Here is a 15,021-nt window from a genome sequence, read left to right on the forward strand (position 1 = left end):
GTGGAAATAAAACCCACAGCCTTCTGCATAAATGACACATCAATGGTAAAACAATGGCTAAGAAGTAAAAGCTACAGCAAAGACTGGCTGATAGTGAACAGAATTATGAATACAAATAGTTCACACACCTCTATCATATCCTGTATCCAAGGTTAAACTGCTAAAAGGCTAATCTATGCATTTCATTTTATAAGTGCAATGCTGCCTTCTGGGTTATTCAGGTCTGCACAGTAACACATCTGTTAAGGTACATAAGAACGGGTACATTTAGTGCTCAGTTTAGGTATAGCAATAAGCAGCCTGTAATGTCAAAAAATAAATGAGTAAACATGAATTGATTTTTCCTTACTGAAAAATATCTATGAATGTTACCTTTTATTAAAGCTTGCTTCCACAACAAGACAAATCAATTATTAGAGAGCATGACAAAAATATGTTAAGCAACAATACAATCGAGGGGTGTACAATAAGTCTGGGATTGACAGCCATTTTTACAGAAGCATAAATCACTTTGCAAACATACAACAATTTGCATTTCTTTGAAATAATGCAATTCATAGATAAACACAAATTCCATGTCACTGAATAAACTTAGCATGGCTACAAATAACTGAAATGAACAACTGAAACGACTACTCATTTTTGTGTCTACCATCCTGTACTACTAAGCAGAGGTCAGACCAAGCAGACCACATACAGGCACAAACTCCCCATACACACATACACACACACACACACACACACACACACACACACACACACGCACACACACACACACACCTTAATTCATTCACTCCAATGGAGCTCAGGAAGTTTGTACTGTAACTTCCAATGGCCAGAGCCTAAGCCTTTTGACCAAACCAAATTATGTCGACACATTTCAAACAAATGCTCATATTTCTGGAAACATAGGGGTTATGAAAGAAGTATAAATGGCAAACTCTTCAGCAGAATCTATTTTCTACTGATAGTATTCTTTAGGTTCTAGATCTTAACCGAATTGTATAAGTCACAGTAAACACAGTAACTATTAATTTGTAATAGTTTGTAAACAACTTACAATATCTTAACAACCATTCAAGTTACATACATACTGTCAACAGCATTTTATTCATCTACCTGTGAGCTTTCATATGAGGCTAAGGAGTTCTGTCTGTATTACGTGGATGCTGAAATATTTAGAAAAATGTGAAAATTATATCTATATAAATTAATATCATAAACACAGTTAATATCTATTTGCCTGCACTAGACAGATATCAAATATTAATGCAGTTCAGTTTGTCGCTATGTGAGCTTTAAGATGAAATCTTTTAAAACCTTGTACATGGCATGGTTTTGGAATTATTTATGCAAATATGAACAAGCAATATTTGACACCTAGAGGCGTCAGTGGGAATTAAATGCAGATGCACCTGGAGGCATCACTCAGATGTAATGATTTAATCGTTGCTGTAGAAGAAGAATCTTTCCTTCCAGGAGTGCGTTCACATTCATCTAGGAAGCCAGCGAGTAGAATCTGTTCTGTCCAAGATCATCAAGGAAACAGCAGCAAATGGACTGTCTATGTTTAATTCCATGCACACAGAAGAGAAGTACAGGAGGTTTGTGCGATAATGCATGTCTAGATGCATGCAACTAGCCACAGAAGACATTCTTAAAGAAAAATACCTTTAGAAATAAAAGTGCTTAATTTTTTTTATACTTAAGAAGTAAATGCCCTTGGTAAAAGTAAATGTGACAGCTCTTTGGCAAGCAGGCTAATACCAAACAGTAGGCCCTTGGCTACTGCCTTGGTTACTTAGTGCTGGATCTGGCTCTGGTAGTACCATATCTATTCAATTTTTCAGAAGCTAAGATTGTAAATATACAAAGAATTTGGGAAATTTGGAAACATTAAAAAGCAAAACACTGCCTTCAGAAAACCAGTAGCATAAATAAGTAGTCCGTAAGTGTAATCCCAAATTCTTTAATAAATCATATCAAGTAAAACACAACAGTTTAGTGCTTTCATTCAAACACCTTGAACTTCATCAGAACTAAAAAATAAAACTTCTAGTGCAATATATACACTCAAGTTAAGTGGTCATTTAAATTCTACCAAATAAAAAAGACCCTTCAATAAAACAATCAAAACTTATTTAAAGATACAGCACTATTAAAACCAACATGTTAAATATAAGCATAAAATATGAAAATGCAAGTGTGTAAATAACTTGAAAAATAAACATTTTTATAAAACATTTTTATAAAACCAGTGTCCTAAATCACTTAAATAATATGTTTAAATAATGTATAAGAATGTGCATACTATAATTTTGCTGTTCTATTATAGTATGTGCATTCTTATACATTATCTAAACATATTTGTTTTAGGACATTGGTTTTATAAAAATTGTTTACTTTTCAAGTTATTTATACACTTACATTTTCATATTTTATGCTTATATTTAACATGTTGGTTTTAATAGTGCTGTATCTTTAAATATGTTTTGATTGTTTTATTGAAAAGGCTTTTTTATTGGTGGTTTTTAAATGACCACTTAACTTGAGTGTATACATTGCATTACAAGTTTTATGTCTTTAGTTCTGATGAAGTTCAAGGTGTTTGAACGAAAGCGCTAAACTGCTGTGTTTTACTTGCTGTGATTTAGTAAAGAATTTGGGATTACACCTACGGACTACTTATTTCTGCTACTGGCATTCCGAAGGCAGTGTTTTGTGTATTAGTGGTACTTGGTTCTGCTTTTGTGCCGCTTTTTGTTTTTATTAAATTTGGAAACATATATGTTATGTGTGACAACAAATTGATGATGTGTGGCCAGTTTGACCAAATCAGGTATGTAGTAAACACACACACACACACACACACACACACACACACACACACACACACACACACACACACACACATACAATCACACACACACACACACACACACACACACACACACACACACACACACACACACACAGACACACGCGCGCGCAAAGTGGAGAGTTATGTATAAGGTGTATTTTTTTTTTTGAGGGACCGGTTCACTCCCAGTTTTTTTAAAGAGGCAAGGTATTTAGGAAAAACAACTGTAGGTATACAGGGCAGGTTGGGTAACAGCTGCAGATATGCAGGGCATGCATAACATACAAGAAATGTGATGAACATGAGCGTGAGTGGAACACGATTGTGGTTAACTATCAGACTTTGGAAATGCATCCCTTTCAGGTATGAACAGTGGTAATATGTGTATTTCCTGTGTGTTTTACTGTGGATTAAACGTTTTCAACAAATCTTGGAAGAGTTTCTTTGCCTTGCTTCCAGTTCTGGTTTTTGTTTGGTAATATGGCTTTCACTTTCAGAACTGTCACCACTGTCTCTTGCTGTAGTCACCTGCTACAGTTCCAGATGAGACAGTGATTTTGCAATCTGCTGCAGGTGTCTCTCCATATGGTCAATGCAGGAAAGAAACACTTCTCCATAATCCCTAACATCAGTTCTATCAGCTCTTGTTGAATGAAATACTCCACATCTAAACTGGCGCTGCTCCTGGAGGGTACTACTGCATTAGCCCCTGGGGAAGACTTACCTGTCAATGGTGGTGCTGGTAGTGAAGGTGTTTTGGAGGCAACACTACCAATTGTGGGTTCCTCTGTTATCAATGATGGCACAGAAACAACCACCTGTGGGGAATTGGTGGTCTGAGATACTGTGGTTGATGTAGTTCTCTGTTTTGGTGGTCAAAGTGAAGCAGAAATGAATGCTGCAATGCAATGAAAGATAAAAAAAATAAAATGAGAGGGAGAAAAGGAATAGGAGAGTGACAAAAATAAATAAATATTATAAATATTTCTGTAATGTTAAAGTTACAGTCTTTACATATTCCACATACATTGTTAAGATTATTTGCATATACATATACGTATACATGTGTGAGGCCATCTATTAGTATTGCAATAATGCTATGATATCTGACTGTCACAATTAAAAAAATCTACAAGACGTGTAATTATTTTACATGTGGATTATGGATAACAGCTCATTAACCATGTACAGGGTCTGACTACATGTTAATGTTAGGGCATGAATACAGATAGTATTTATTGAATTGTAAAATGCATGTCATACATATTTCTGTTGTCTTGGATTGAACCCACATCCATCTGTTTTTAGTTACAATTAACTTGTTCAAAGCCACATAAGGTAATTGTATAGGCCAGTAGTTTGTAAATGTAGACTATTTACATGCAAAATATATATGTATATATTTATATCTATTTTTTGATTGCCATATGGACTAAGGTTGATATATTTCCAGCCATGTATTATATTGTCTTGGATAAAATTACAGACTTAATAATCTGATTAAATAAGAGGTACCACATCATTATAGATTTTATTTAAAGTACATAAGGGTTATATTATTATGACAGCTACTAAGTAGGGCAGGACCAGCTCGAATGTCACACTGGTGGGGGAAGGGATCTGAATTTAACATGTGTACCAATATCACTTTGTTTTACAGCACAATAAACCATTCCCTTGCCTGATAAAAAGTATATATATATATATTTAGAAAGCTTGTGAGGAAATTATTACTCTATATATTTTTTTACTTGGATTGCTTGTCTGTGTACTTAATAAAGGATTTTCGACTGGAAACAGAATGCCTGTCTTGCTTGGATTACTTTTGAATACTTAGTAATGCTGTACAATTATATATTTTCTATTATTATTTTTTGTTTTGTGTTGTTTGGACTTAAGATGAGTTTAAGTTCGCTACTTCTACTATTGTCTGATTTGATTAATATACAGTGATTAACTAGAGATATATGGACTGACAATCTTCCACACAGAGAAGTTTCTTACACTGTTTTGTAAATGTAGACTATGCATACTCATGCAGTTGTCAAATAACCACTTGTGGCCTGATGCCTTCATAATTGATAACCTATTGGTAAGTCAGTGCTAGTCTGACATGGTAACTAGTAATACCATTATCCATACTTACTCAGTGTCTCCTGATATGTCTACTGATTTCTTTCAATCTCTACAGGGCCCACACATAAGAAAAAAGTGTAATGAAGATTTGTGTGTACTGCCATGTCTTGACAGTATACTTCATGGTTATGCAGGGGGTATACTTACACTACAGAGATAGTGAGTAGGTTCTCTAATATTCCTCTCATCAGCTAAGGAGGGCATTTTTTCACATTTTTAGGTCACTATAATGGTAATGGCAATGTTCACCTACTGTTTGCGTGAGATGCCAGTAGCATAGGTGACAGCCTTGGCTAAACTATGAAAAGCCTCATTCTTGTACTGAGACCCCGTATAGCCTCCCAGCAGTAGTCTCCAGTTGTAATTTCTTATGAGGAGGGTTACAAATATGTGTGACTCATTCTCACACAACTGCAGTGCTCTAACTGGAACACTTCCCTCAACATCACCTGCCATGTCTTCCTTCAAAGACCTCTGGAAAAATGGCAGAAAATCGGTGCACAAATCAGACCTCCCCATGCACTGGCTTGTGCACAATAACAACCACCATGGGAATCACATTTACTAAACAGATGGCAAAGACATGACATAGAATTACAATACTAAATAGCCTGGACACATGCATAAGTAAAAGACTGGCTGCCCTTGAGGGCTATTTTATGCATAGCCACATTGCCTTTTTCTGCTCAAATTAACCTATTTCATTTGATTAGAGACTGGCCTTACCCATCCTATGGTTAATAATTATATATTACCCCTAATGGAAATTACTGGGGTCATACCATAGGTGATTGGAGGAGATCTATGCATGGGATAAATCATTTAGGAGCTGCCTTTGTCCATTGGTAGAATAGGGGTCAGTCCTGGGGTAAATGTTCCTTTTCCCATCTATAGATCCAAGATGTGCTTGAATATTGACAGGGATGAACTTTGTTTTATGTGGATGAAAAGTCTGTTCCATAAAACCAGTATCCTCTGTGAGATATACCTGCCCATCAAACCATTTTGTTGATGTTGCAGAGAAGGTTGACATCCCAAGACTGAATATTTCTGATGCCATTTCACTTGCTGATGTGCAGTAAGTTTATCAGTAGTGGGTCAGAAAACGTCTTGTATGCCAGACACAGGTCACCTCTTGGTAGTCTGCAGGATACTGAATATAGTGAGAGTGCCTGAGTCAGTCATGTAGGACATGCTGTTTAGGCCTTATATACTTTTAATAAAGTATATATGTGGGCATTCTAGTTATTGCATATGTCTACTGGTTTTAATATTTAATATTTAATATTATTGCATGTGAAAATATTTCTGTAATGTCCATTTTAGGTTTGAAATATGGCATTAACAAGTGGCCATGTGTGCTGATCAGTATGTATATCTGTGTGTGTGTGTGTGTGTGTGTGTGTGTGTGTGTGTGTGTATGTGTGTGTGTGTGTGTGTGTGTGTGTGTGTGTGTATGTGTATATAAATATATTTATATATATATATATATATATATATATATATATATATATATATACACACATGCATATATATATATATATATATATATATATATATATATATACATACATACATATACATATATATATATATATATATATATATATATATATATATATATATATGTGTCTATATCCCTAGATTGAGTATTTCTGATGCCATTTCCTTGCTGATGTACAGTAAGTCTGTCAGTAGTGGGTCAGAAAATGTCTTGTATGCCAGACACAGGTCACCTCTTGGTAGTCTGCAGGATACCGAATATAGTATCAGCACTTGAGTCAGTCATGTAGGACATGTTGTTTAGGCCTTATATACTTTTAATAAGGTATATCTGTGAGCATTCCAGTTATTGCATGTGTCTACTATTTTTAATATTTAATATTGCATGTGATAATATTTCTATAATGTCCATTTTAGGTTTGAAACATTGCATTAACAAGTGGCCATGTGTGCTGATCAATATGTATATATGTTTATATGTATATATATATATATATATATATATATATATATATATATATATATATATATATAAATAAATATATAGATATAGATACACACACACACACACACACACACACACACACACACAGACACACCTATAAATAGATAGATATAGATAGATATAAATAGATATTGATAGACAGGTAATATATATATATATATATATATATATATATATATATATATATATATATATATATATATATGCTCCACAGTGACAACACCTCATGCTGGTTACTGGTAATATCTCAGCTGCATTTCAATTGACATTGACCACCCATGGGCATGTACTCAAGGATGATTTACAACATACATAAGGTTAACAATCTTGCAGACAAACACGTAATCAACTGCACTATACTGTTGTCCCTCTGTGTTGTAATTACATACATTTTATATCACTATTACAGAATGCATTGCTGTGACTGTAGAGGGCCCACACATTCTGCCCCATTTCATTGTTTTGATTTCTTCATGGTTGGCCATTAAACAGCAAAGAAATAAGAACACGAATCTGCATTAATTAGATAGATATGCTTGTTAGTGATTTATGATATGATTAGTGAGCATGGTTTTAATAATCCTGCATTATTCATTTAGAATTTTTCATTTAAACTGTAAAATGTATAGGACAGACATATTTCTTATAAAGCTTTGCTTTATGCTGTGACCTTTTCAATCTAATGCCTGCTGTGCTTATAAAGGGGAAGTAGCTATTCTCCTCAGGGATATGTTTTAGACACTGTCTAACAGATTGGGGAAGCTAATGTGTAAAAATGAACTGAAAGAAATAACATAATGTTCTTTCTAAATGTTTCAGACAACTCAGGAAAATACATGTTATTTTTGATCAATTTCATAAGCTTTCCAAAAGTATCAGTTCAACAGATGTAACTTTCCAGAAAGTACTCCTTGTTCACTTCTGCGTATATAAGACTTGACTATAAAAATTATGACACATGCTTGCTTAACTGACCTTTCTCCCTTCTTTACTTGCTCTCAAGACTTGAATTTAATAACCAGTACCTGAATTTATTGATTGAGGAATCAGGATTCAAGTTTCCAGCTTGATTCTTGATTGACTTGATTTAATTTGATTAACTGATTGACTGATTAATTGCTTGATTTAGAGACTGCCTTGGCCAAGCAAAACTGGTCCACTTTCATATAAAAGTATGATCTGAAGAAGAACTATTCGAAAGCGCTTATCGTTGGACAAGGGACTTAATTTTTATTATTTTTGTTCTTATTTTGTTTTATTTCATTCTTTTTATTAAATTCTGGATTTTAACAGAACTTTTAGTACTGGACTGCACCGACAGTTTATTTGCTTTTCAGCACAGTGTTAGCCTGGGTGAACCAGCTGTCTTTTGGTTTGTGGATTATTTATTGGACAGTTCACCACAGCAAAGGGAATATCTCTTCATTTTTTTTATCCTAAAGAAGTAGGTTCCTCATTATGGTATGCAGGATGCTTGAGCTGATGATTTTTGTAAGCAACTGATTTTTTTATTATATGTATTTTATTTGCAACTTGGTGTGTCTCTTTTCTTCCATCTGTATCATGGTTTACTGCTTAACCCCAGTTCCAAAATAAGAACCCATCAAAGAACTGCATCTGGATGATTGCTTTTGACAGCATTTATATTATACAGTTAGTGAGATCACACAGCAAGTTAGTAGACTATAAAAAATATAAAGAGCATATGCATCACCATTGTTTAAACACAGATACCTTAGAAACGGCAAGACAATGTATTGAGGAAACAAAAACGTATTAGTTTATCAGTCAAAATAATTCAACAGCATAAGCAAGGAAAATGTAGAGGCCTAGCAAAACCTCTCTCATAGGCTGGAATGAATATACACATTTGTAGAACAGATTTTTATTCAGCCACATGGGATGGCAATCACCATTCATTATTTGGTGATGAGTATAGAGAGTGTGATTTGCTAGGTATACACACAGCAGAAGTACACCCTGTGATACAAAAGGGCTCTGTTGCTAAAAATTACAGTCAGTCACAAAAGTGATAAAAAATGAAGACATAACCAAACTGGGCATTCAAATCTGATCCAAAATTATAAGCAGAAATCAGGGGAAACAGTTTTAACCTGGTTTCACTATGTTTGGGACTCTGGAGTTGATGTAGTGCAACTGAATGGGGAGGAGACGTACAGATCTACTTGCTTGGTGTTTAACCCACCCTTAAAAGGGATTACGAATGTAGTAGACCAGCATAGCCTGACAGTTCAAAACAACAGTGTAACAACTACAGACAAAACAGCTTTTGGAAATGGTATATCATTGTGGGCCATGGCTATTATAGTTCTGCAGGGCATAGATATTTTGAAAGGAAGGACTATAGAAACCACACTAGGGCTTTCAGGGCAGCTCTGCTCTGTTGACAAAGTCAAAGCTGCAGTTTACTGTAAAACCATGAAGGAACTAATTTATATCACCTTTGTGAAGGGAATCATAAATAATGAACTGTTTCAACTCCTTGGATGGCATGCTGAATCATCAGAGACAATGCAAAACTGTTGCAGGTAGGCAAAAGTGAACCTGCTGTGAGTTTGTTCGAGTGTTCTGTGCCAATGAAAAAGACTGATGAATCATGGGAAATAAATGTGAATTATGTGGATTATAGAGGACTGCTGTCTGACTGTGGTAGTGAGGGTTAGAACTTTGAATGTTGGCAGTATGACTGGTATAGGGAGAGAGCTAGTTGATATGATGGACAGAAGGAAGGTTGGTGTAGTGTGTGTGCAAGAGACAAGATGGAAGGGGAGCAAGGCTAGGTGTATTGGAAATGAGTTCAAATTGTTTTATCATGGTGTGGATGGGAGGAAAAATGGCATAGGGGTTATCCTGAAGGAACAGTTTGCTAAGAGTGTTTTGGAGGTGAAAAGAGTGTTAGATAGAGTGATGTTTATGAAGCTGGAAATTGATGGTTTAATGATGAATGTTGTTAGTGCATATGCTCCACAAGTTGGGTGTGTGATGAATGAGAAAGAAAAATTTTGGAGTGAGTTGGATGAAGTGGTGATGACTGTACCCAAGGGTGAGAGAGTGGTTATTGGAGCAGATTTCAGTGGGCATGTTGGTGAAGGGAATAGAGGGGATCAGGAAGTGATGGGTAGGTATGGTGTTAAGCAAAGGAATGCAGAAGGTCAGATGGTAATGGATTTTGCAAAAAGGATGGACATGGCTGTGGTGAATACATATTTTAACAAGAGGGAGGAGCATAGGGTGACATACAAGAGTGGAGGAAGATGCACACAGGTGGAATATATCTTATGTAGAAGGATCAGTCTGAAGGAGACTGGAGACTGTAAATTGGTGACAGGGGAAAGTGTAGTTAGGCAGCATAGAACGGTGGTCTGTAGAATGATATTGGTGATCAAGAAGAGGAAGAGGAGTGTGAGGTCAGCACCAAGGATCAAATGGTGGAAATTGGAAAAGGCTAATTGTGAGGCGGAGTTCAGGGAAGAGTTAAGACAGGCACTGGGTGGCAGTGAAGAGTTACCGAATAGCTGGATAACTACAGCAGGGCTAGTAAGGGAGATGGCTAGAAAGGTGCTCGGTTTGACATCTGGAAAGAGGAAGGAGGACAAGGAAACCTGGTGGTGGAATGAGGAAGTACAAGAGAGTATACAGAAAAAGAGGTTGGCAAAGCAGTGGGATTGTCAGAGAGATGAAGAAAGTAAACAGGAATATAAGGAGATGCTGTGCATGGCAAAGAGAGAAGTGGCAAAGACTAAGGATAAGGTGTATGAAGAGTTGTATGAAAGGTTGGCCACTAAGGAGGGAGAAAAGGACCTGTACCAATTGGTTAGACAGAGGGACCGAGCTAGTAAAGATGTGCAGCAGGTAAGGGTGATAAAGGATAATGAGGGAAACATACTCACAAGTGAGGAGAGTGTGTTGAGCAGATGGAAAGAGTACTTTGAGGAGCTGATGAATGAAGAGAACGAGAGGGAGAGAAGGTTGGATGATATGCGGATAGTGAATCATGAAGTGCAGTGGATTAGCAAGGAGCAAGTAAGGATAGCGATGAAGAGAATGAAGAATGGAAAGGCTGTTTGTCCAGATGACATACCTGTGGAAGCATGGAGGTGTTTAGGTGAAATGGCACTGGAGTTTTTAACTAGATTGTTTAATGAAATCTTGAAAAGTGAGATTATGCCTGAGGAATGGAGAAAAAGTGTTTTGGTACCAATGTTTAAGAATAAGCTGTAGTAACTACAGAGGGGTTAAATTGATCAGTCACAGCATGAAGTTATGGGGAAGAGTAGCGGAAGCTAGGTTAGGAAGGGAGATGGTGATTAGTGATCAGCATTATGGTTTCATGCCAGGAAAGAGCACTACAGGTGCGATGTTTGCTCTGAGAGTGTTGATGGAGAAGTGCAGAGAAGGTCAAAAGGAGTTGCATTGTGTCTTTGTGGACTTAGAGAAAGCATATGACAGGGTGCCTAGAGAGGAGTTGTGGTATTGTATGAGGAAGTTGGGAGTGTCAGAGAAGTATGTAAGAGAGGTACAGGATATGTACGAGGGTAGTGTGACAGTGGTGAGGTCTGCAGTGGGAGTGACAGATGCGTTTAAGGTGGAGGTGGGATTAAATCAAGGATCAGCTTTGAGCATGATGATGGACAGGTTGACAGATGAGATCAGACAGGAGTCCAACTGGGATCAACAGTTCAGAGTAATGGTGAGTGTGGAAGAGAGGTGAAGAAGAGAGCACAGGCAGGATGGAGTGGGTGGAGAAGAGTGTCAGGAGTGATTTGTGACAGATGAGTACCAGTAAGAGTGAAAAAGAAGGTCTATAAGAGGGTAGTGAGACCAGCTATGTTATATGGGTTGGAGACAGTGGCACTGACAAAAAGGCAGGAGTCAGAGCTGGATGTGACAGAGTTAAAGATGTTAAGATTTGCACTGGGTGTGACAAGGGTGGACAGGATTAGGAATAAGTATATTAGTGGGTCAGCCCAAATTGGAAGATTTGGAGACAAAGCCAGAGAGGCAAGATTACATTGGTTTGGACATGTGCTGTGGAGGGATGCAGAGTATATTGGGAAAAAGATGCTAAGGATGAAGCTGCCAGGTAACAGGAAAAGAGGAAGGCATAAGATAAGGTTTATGGATGTGGTGAGGGCATGCAGATGGTTGATGTGACAGAGCAAGATGCAGAGGACAGGAAGAAATGGAAACAGATGATCCACTGTGGTGATCCCTAATGGGACCAGCTGAAAGAAGAATATGTGGATTATGGAGGACTGAACAACCCTGCCCCACTGCTTACAGCTACTGTTCCAGATATCATCTGTTTCATGGAAAAAATTATCTTCCGTTAGTAAACTGTACCATTTGATCCTGAACTTGACAGTTTAATTTTTCACCATTCTGATAGCCAAGGAGAGTAAAGCTGAATTTGCATTCACTTGAGATGGCATACAATAAACTCTCTGAGTTTTACTTTAAACTTATTTGCAGTCTCATAAAGTGACACTGGCAAGAGGCTTAAACTGTAACTCAAAATGTGACTGCATTTCATCACATTGATGATATTGTGATTAAAAGTAAACAATCTGATGTGGACATTGATTTGCAGACTGTAATATCCATTGGAGAACACAAAATGATTAATTCTTTATGATTACTTTCAGGACCATCCTATTGTGAAACATAAAAGAAAACATGAATATCAACCCCACTCTCTACAAGCTTTGTGAGAGGATCCTAGAAAGACATGCTCTAAATCCTGAAGATGACTGCTGCATTTGATATGTGTGTCAGACCTAGAAACTGCCACACCTCCACAAAATGCCTCATTTAGACCTTATTTTGATTGAAAGAATGACACCAGTGAGACTAGTTTGCCTTCAGTTGTTTTATCCCATGGACAATGAATCAATTGCATTTGACATACTGGAAAATCTATTATGCCATGGGCAACAAATCAGCTATGGACTGATATGTATGGTAAGATAAAGCAAAAGTTGTAAAACAGTGAAAAGTACTAGAGTTATTCAGCACATAACATCATGCTTAGAATGACAAATGTTGACATCACAAATGCTAATTCGTGGTGTTAAACTAATTATTTAAGCGTTACTAACCACTATCCCAAAAGTATAATGAGTTACTAAACAGTGAAGACTGGAATATCTTACAAAATAAGTTAAATTTGTTTGATATATATATATATATATATATATATATATATATATATATATATATACATATATATATATATATATATATATATATATATATATATATAAAACTTAAATTCAGCTCATGGTCCAAAAATCAGACAAGGAATAGCTTATAGTGTCATAACTGAAATACCAATGTTTTCTTCATCAGACTACAAAAACAATATCCATAACTGATTTTTATAGTACCAAACATATTGGACTGGTTAAATGAATGGAACTTACTGTAAATGCTAACACACTGAATCAGTATTGATAAATTGTTTACATTAAAATGGGCAGTTTTAATTCATCAAGACATTCATTAAGTTACTCAACTAAGACAAACGAACCCACGGTAGTGGTGCTGTGGTAGCGTTGTCGCCTCACAGCAAGACGTTCACGTTCGATTCTCAGCTAGAGCGTCTTCTGTGTGGAGGCATGTGTGAATGGGTGTGCCTTCATTGAAGGTTGTGCGTCAGGGCTGGTAACTCGGCATGTAAAAATCCACTACCGAACATTAGCGGACCGGAGTTCCGCTGTGGCAACCCCTAACCAGGATAAGCCGAAAGACACAACAACTCAGCTAAGACAAACTGTGTTGCAACTATTGAAGAAAACTTTGAAATATGTGCATCGAACTGTGATCACAATAATTAAAGATAAAGGTACTGTTATCAGGACTGCAAATGAGATTTATAAAACAACCACCTCTCGTGGGAAAATGATTTTATTGTGTTATTGCATTTACTTGTAACTGTTTTTCTTAAGTATTTTGGCTTATTCATTTTATTCTTAATACAATTATTTTGCATGCTTAAAGTGTACCAATTGTTTTGAACCACAGTCCTTTGGCATCATGCCCAACTTGAATTAATCGAATCAGGGGGTCAGATGGATAGGGCCCATGCATTTTGTCTTTTTTCATCAGTTTAGTTCCCTCATGACTAGTTACTAAACAGCAAAGTGAGTAGCAAAGACATAAGAACATGGATCTGCATGAATTAGATAGATATTATGAATATTAGTCTATTGTGATATGATTATTAGTGAGCATGTTTTTAATAATCCTGCATTAATTAACAACAGTTGTGTATCTAAGCCATAAAATATATATGAGACAAACATTTCTTACAAAGTTGTGGTTCATGAAGTGACCTTTTCAACCCAATGCTTGCTGTGCTTAAAAAAGGGGGAAGTAGCCATGATTCACAGGGATATGTTTTACACAGTGTCTTACAGACTGGGGAAGCTAATGTGTAAAAATAAACTGAAAAAAATAACATAATGATCTTTGTAAATGTTTCAGCCACTGTAGATCAATGTGTGTGTGTACCTTTAAATAGCTATCCAAAGGCTTGCAAAAGTGTTAAGTACTGAGCACATGCAAGTCTGACTGCCATTTTTAGTAAGCTGTTGAGATGTAAGCGTGTATTTATGTAAGGTGTCTCTGTTGATCAATTTATTTACATTTTTGTGATGCTGCTATACATCCTGATGTGTTTCTATGTATTAAAGCATCTAAACAAAATACCCAGCCTGCTTGTCATCTCTGTTAGAGAGGGGACAATTGACATGGTGTCAGAAGCAACATGTCTAAAGTGACATGAGGTTAGAAAAAGAATGGCCAAAATGATTAGTGGCCAGAAAGAGTTCCAGTTTCTTCAACTTGAGTCCGAGAAGCACCAGGTTGGCATTGGAATAATATAAAGGAGTGAATCATCCCTACTGCATGCATAATTTCCAAAACAGGTCAGAAACGAATTTCAGATATTAAAACTCGCTCAAAACTATTTCTTATTTGCAAAATATGAAACAAA

The sequence above is a fragment of the Protopterus annectens genome, chromosome 1.part1 (genome assembly GCF_019279795.1).
Source record: "Protopterus annectens isolate FY-2018-M chromosome 1.part1, PAN1.0, whole genome shotgun sequence".
Lineage (NCBI taxonomy): Eukaryota > Metazoa > Chordata > Ceratodontiformes > Protopteridae > Protopterus > Protopterus annectens.